This window comes from Hipposideros armiger, unplaced genomic scaffold, assembly GCF_001890085.2.
Source record: "Hipposideros armiger isolate ML-2016 unplaced genomic scaffold, ASM189008v1 scaffold_45, whole genome shotgun sequence".
NCBI lineage: Eukaryota > Metazoa > Chordata > Mammalia > Chiroptera > Hipposideridae > Hipposideros > Hipposideros armiger.
In genome coordinates this window covers 27,641-34,501 of record NW_017731395.1, presented here as the reverse complement: position 1 = coordinate 34,501, position 6,861 = coordinate 27,641, and positions in this window count along the sequence as shown.

Here is a 6,861-nt window from a genome sequence, read left to right as displayed (position 1 = left end):
ACATTGGGTGTCAGGTTAATCATCATCAAATCTGCTGGTTAGTACGATTGTCTGTGGCATCAGACACAGAATTTTTTTTTTCTTTAAGTACTCTCTATCTGTGACCCACCCTTTCAGGCCAGCCTTCTGTCCAAATGTCCCAGAGATGAAATCCTGCCCCGTGTCGTCCATGCCTTGAATGTGTGATGCTCCTTTCCGCTGTCCCACTTTTCCCCATGACGTCGGACCCAGCTTACGTTCGCTCTTCCTTTCCTTGGCTTCTTATCGATCTGCACCGTCGAGTCTAGTCTTTCTTGGTTGTTATGTATTTCCAACCAGAAAGCGAGTAACTCAAAGCCAGAGCACCTTTCTCAGGTGTTTGTGCTTACCGTTTCTGGCGTAGCGCCGCTGGCCACGTAGGATGGATGCAGCCATGCCAGCGACCGACCCTCTGCACCAGCAAATGGCGTTCTTCTGTCTTTTTCCCTCACATTCATTAGTTTATTCAACAAATAAACGTTCATTGGACAGATACCCCGGCCCCCTCACATCCTTTAGATCTTTGTTCAAACCCTCAATGAGGCGTTACCTAATCACTTTTTTTTTTAAGCCTTAAACCCCTCCACAGCCTCGCTCTCCCCTTTTCCGGCTGCCTGTTTCGAAAGAGCAGCCGTCGCCATCAGACGTTTCTCTGTAGAGCTCCCTCTTGTTCATCTGCTTGCTGCTTGTCCCCCTCATGGACGGTGAGCTCCCCGCAGCAGGGCTTTTTTGTCTCTTTTGCTCATCGCTGCACGTCCTGTGCCTAGATCAGTGTCCGTTTCCACAGACTGAAGACATACATCTTCAGAGCCCAGCCTGTGCCAGGTGCTGTGGTTCCTGGCGAAGGATGTGAAAAAAAACAGGCATCTTTCCTGCATTCCTACCGTTAGAGGGAGGACAGGCTGTGAGCAAATGGTTAAAACGAGGGTGAGCCCTTTCAAAATGGAAGTCCTGGCTGCCCAGGAGTATGAATCCAGCCTCTTCGGGTTGAGAAAGGCCTCCCTCAATAGCAGATATTTTAATTTAGAGTAACTTGTAGCGTCCCTGAGGAGAGAATGGGAGGAAGAAGGAAGGAGTTAGAACAAGAGATAGGAAAGCGAGGCGCCAAATACGTGCTGAGTGATAATTACAGGCCGACCGTTGACCTCCCAGCTGTATCTTAACCCACATTGGATGGCATGCAAACCAATTGGGTGCTATAAACATTTGCCTTTCTGGTTGGTTCTTTCATTCTCAATGTAACTGCCCAGTCTGAACCTGCCGTATGCCTTACGATGCATTTTAAAGGAAAGCATAGATATGAAGTCATACATAAAAGGTCTGATAAAGCAATCGTGTGAGTATTAGAATATGGACTAAACTATAGGTTCCCACCCTCTACCCAGCCACAGAAGTTCCTCTTTTTAATTGTTTAACATGGTATTTTGTGCTTCTCCACACAAAATCTATATGGTATTTCCGTCCACAGAGCATTGCCTGGCCTGTGTGAGAGCTGGGTACCATCTGGACTTGCTATGTTTTCCTTGTGCCAGATGCTTTTTATGGATGGGGAATTCGTTCTTACCCATTCGCCCACCCTCCTCCCTTCAGGTCAAGGTTTGTATTCATTTAACTCGGGTTTAAAGGTATTTTTATTGAAAATAATCCTGCCTTCGTGTAGCCTTCTGTATACATGCTACAAGCCCACCGGGTGGAATTGGAGAGGGTTAACTTCTACTTGAGACTAGTTTGAATAAAGTTTTCTACAGAGTAGTTTTCCGAATTTAACATCCTTGTTTCCAGAGTGACATGACTGAGGTATACAAACCTTTCACACCACGTTTATACTTCTTTGGTCTTCATCACAGGCAGAGTAGAAGTTTAATCACAAGAAAGGGGGGCTGGAGATTTTTTAATTAAAGGGAAAAAATTAAGGAGAAATAAAGTAGTAGTTATTTCCGTTAATCTTCCTAGAGCAGACCCTGTGGCATCTCTTATTATGTCCATTTTTTAGGTTAGGAAACAGAAAGATCATTCAGAGCAAGTAAGAAAGAATGAGACTCGTATCCAGGTCTTTATGCCCCTAACATATATGTCTCACCCACCCTGCCAAGGGCATCTTAGAACAAATGCAGCCATGGGTAAAGCAAGATGAAAATCAGGGGGGCTAGAAACAAGGGGGAAGTAGTTAGTTTCATGTGAAGCTTAGGTTGAACAACTCTGGGTGATCAAACGGTTTTCTTTACAGAATGTTAGTCTTTGCTTGCGCGATTCTGCAGCCAGTACTTGATTTCAGAGTATAACGTTGCTAAATAGTGGAACTTCTTTTTATGTACTTTTAAAAATTTTAATTAAAATATCAATGGACTCTTCTTTACACCAAATAATATATTTGAATATTTGTATCCATGGATGTGAAGACACTTCTGAGAAAAGTCGAATGTGACAAATAAGAAAAACAACAGGAGAGTCACCTATGACCATTTAAAACCAGTTGGGGGTTAGATGGCAGAGAAGAACCCAAACTCGAGCCCACCTGCCTTTTGCTTTACTTCCCAGAGGTCAGAGGCAGTCCCTGGTTGAGCCTTGATTTAGCTCTGCGAGTTGGTCTTCTACAGACAGAGAGAGGAAACAGTTCTGGACTCTGCTGTGGAGATCTGCTGGGAAGTCTGCACAGGGAGCTAGAGTTTCTCTGTCCAGGGACTTAGAATCCAGAAAGGTGGATCAAATTCACACAGGTATTTGGAGCTCTGAGAGGTCCACAGTGAGCATAACCTGTACCAGGGCTGCCCAGGAAAGGGGTCAGAGCTGGGCCTCTGAGCTGCAGCAGCAGTGCTGAGAGCCAGGCCTCCGGGAAGAAACCGTGTCTGTCATTAGACACCGGGAGGATAGTGCATCTTGTTTGGAGTCTTCAAATTGTAAAAAAGGTCAGGGAACCCAGAAAGTGCTAAGCAAGTATCATAGAAAGGCTGGAACGGTAACTAAGGAATAGTAGGAAGAAGTCATGTCAGTGGGCAAGGGCTGGAGACGGGAGTCAGCTTCAGATTCAGTAAGTTTTACCAGGAAGCAGCATTGTTGAAGGCCCAGCAGATATTCTAGCGTCTTCTTAATGATGATACCTATAACCTGCACAAGTCATGTCATCTTTTTACACTTAGGTCCATCATTTAGAAAGCAAGGGAGTTGCCTTGAAGTATAATGTTCCTTCACCCTCATTGTACCTCTCTCCCAGCTGTAACATTTTGATTCTAGATACGTAAAGGATCTGTTTATTAGATAGGTGCTGAGAAGCCATTCGTAGTATTTAAGAAACGAAACAAAACAAAACAAAACAACGAAAAGCAATGGGTTTAAAGAAAAGGAAAAGGAAGTATGCAATTAAATGATATCATTTCCTTAAATTATGCATGAGGTCCCCTTAAGATATTACAAAATTATGACCGACAAGCATGTGCTAGGGACACTTTTGGCATAATAGCTACCATTTATTTGGTGCTTCCAGTGGGTCAAGTGCTATATTTCACACTTTACATATTTTATTTTCTTTAATACTCAAGACCTATGAGTTAGGTGCTGTTGTTGTCTCCACTTTGACAATGAGGAAACTGAAGATTGCAGAGTTGAAATAACTCTTCGTAGGTCACGTATGTCTGAAGAGTCAGAGCTGAGATTGGACCTCAACTCAGTCTGTCCTACTACAAAGCACTTGCTCTTAACCTTGACAGTCTCCTATCTTAGACCAAGAATGACCAAATCAATTTGTGATACCCCTTCTTTAATTTTGTGATGATGACACTACTGATAAAATGTTGAGTACACCCTTTTTTTTTTTGATGTTGCCTATCAAAGAACAAATATCTAAAGTTTACAGAAATAAAACTTATATTACATTTCTCCATGTCAGAGTACACAGAGGGTTTATGTGCTTCTCTGGGAAGAAAAGGAAACACAGCTGTTTTGCAGGTAATAACAGTTTATTTTATGTCCTATTTTCTTTAACAGTGATCGCTCTTACTTGGAAACTCTCCTGGCATTTTGTAGGCAATAAAAACGTAAAAAGAATGTTCTTTGCAGGTAGTTTCACAAGCTCGGTCCCCAGTTCGTAATCTGAGGCAGAGGCATTTGCAGCCCGATTTCAGATGGGTTTACCCATATGTCCGACAGACATGTAGGAGCCAGGGCCTCTCTTTTTGACATGACTTGGGTCAGTTCTTCTAGTACCATTGTCAGGGAAAAAAAAACAAAAAAACGCCAGCTTGAGAAAATGCTGAGGAAAATGTTCTCTGCAAGAGAGAAACAGAAATGAAAACTATTGCGAAGTAAAAATCTGTAATTTGATGCTAATAACACTTAATTGCTTTCTGATTAAGTGTCCTTGTCCAGGCTCAGGGCTAGTCCAGGGCAAAACTATTAAAAAAAACCTCTCTGTACAGCCCTATTCCGGGTGGCCCCAGGGACCGGTCTTGTTCGCTGAAGCTCCCCTGCTCTCCATTTGGGTCGCTTTGGGCCTTACTTCCTCTAAAATTAGTCCAGATGAATGGACATGGGCACCCATTCAAGACACTGAATTATTTGCCTTTTTAATTTTAATTTTTGAAAATTAAAGTACCTGTTTAAAATCACTGTCTGTACTAAGCATGGCACTGGATGCTTTATAGAGATGAGCCCTGTGTCTTCCGAGAGCCCTGCGAGATGGATACTCATGGAAAAGGAGTGGGGGCCGGGAGAAGTGAAGGGAATTGCTCAAGGCCACGTGGAGATGAGGTGGGAGATGATGATCGCAAAACCTATGCTTTCCTTGTGCTCTGCATTTCCTCCGTGTGACTTTTTTTTTTTAATTTTTAAAGATTTTATTTTATTTTATTGGGGAATTGGGGGAAGGGGAACAGACAAGCCACTGCTGTCTTGTTCTTCAGTCAAGCCGTGGAGGACGTTGCTTCACTGGCCCAAGTTGGCACCATCATTGCCCTCTTCCCGGGTGAGGCAGATCGGCTGCCGGCCCCTGGACAGCCGCTCATGGTGGCTGCTGGCTACACATGATAGCCCATGGCAATCCACCTGCCGTGGCCACAACTCACGGCAGCCCAGCTCCAGGTTGAGCTATTGTTCAGCATCTTAGCTGTAGAGGGCAGTGTCACTGGCCCTCATATGTGGGATCCGAACCGGGGCCCTCTGGCGTCCCAAGCCAGTTTTTAACCAACATGCCACTCAGCCGGCCCCCTCCCCGTGACTTTTTAGTGATGCGATTGGAGGTGACGCTACACCTGTAGGCTTCTCAGGCATCAGGCAGACTATATTCAAGAGCCAGGGAGGAGAAGGGGTAGTTAGCGGGTCCATCGCTCTTGAACTGAATCAACTGTGGAATGTCCTATCCTTTTTAATTCTCACACTACCTACAAACATCTAATAGGGTAATGATACTATTAATACCCTGCCATACTGTCTTATGACTGTATATTTTGTTACCTCGTTTAAGTTACATCAAGAATGACATCTTAGTCCCACTAGCATTTGTTTCTCTTAGCTGCTCCTGGGAAGTTTGGAGACATAGTAACCCTACTTTCTGGACATTTTGATTCTGTGTTGCTTGACTGAGAGGCACAGTGGAAATGTGGGATACTTTTATAACAGTTATTATTTTATTTCATTGTTAGGGGACTTGGAGGAAACTTTTAATCAGTGTGAGTGGTTGATGTTTGTTTATTTTAGTGGCAGTGGCTGTTCAGGAAGGCAGGAATTAAGAAAACCTCGTAACCTATGACAGGGTATTGATGTTGAGGTCAGCGTGTCCATGGGGAAACAATTGAGCAAAGTAGCTTGCAATTTATCATGACATTCTTGATGAAAGTGATGACTTCAAGGACAGTGGTGGCTCATGGTTCTGAGAGTAGGACCCCCTGAGTGGCCCTCTGAGTATATGTATTTCAGCATTTTCAAGATGAATGGACAGATCAGGCACCTAAGAGAAACACCAAGCATCGGCAGTGGGTGCATATTGTAGTATCTGTTTGCTGGGCAGAACAGGTGCTGCAGAAAGCAGCCCCCGGGGAGGAATGCAGGAGCGCTAAGCCACACCCAGGTGGTGAGCTGCGCGTGGGCACCCTGAGCAAGCTGAGAGACCGCTTCAGAAACATGTGTCTAGACACGAGCTGTGAGGAGACACATGTCATGGCATTTAAGCATCTACAAGCCATACAGTGCTGGAGTCATGCTGGCCTTTCTATCTACTTTTGTGCAGATGGAAAAAAAAAAAGAATTACTGGGGCGTCTAAAAACACGAACGAACAGAAGTGTTCGGTGCAAAGTGGACAATCTGGCATCTCACGTGAGAATCTCAGAATGGGCTTCATTCTCAGAAACAGTGTGGGTTTCTTACTCTTAGAATATGGGGAGTGTTAATGGGGTTTATACCCAAAGAAGGAGGATTCTCTCCCTTGCTCAGAGATTTTGTTCTAGAGAACTTTTTACATTTTTCTCACATAGAGGGCTCACTTGTGTGATTAACTGTTAGGTTAAATGGCCCTATGCTGTACTCCACATCCTGTGACTATGTATATGTATTAAATTATGGTTGACATTCAGTATTACTGCAGCATAAGGAATAGAGTCAGTGGAATTGTAACAGCTCTATACGATGTCAGAGGGGTAGTAGATTCAGGGACGGGGGTTATCACTTTGAGGGGTGCAAATGTCTAACTTCTACATTGTTTTGTATACCTGAAACTAATAAAAAAATTAAGAAACTCAAAAAAATAAAAGTTAAGTGACCAATCAATCCTTCATGAAAGGTCTCTTGCAAATCAGCAATGTTAACTATAGAAGTTTCAGTGTTTTTTGTTATTTTTGTTTTAGTTTGTCTTTTGA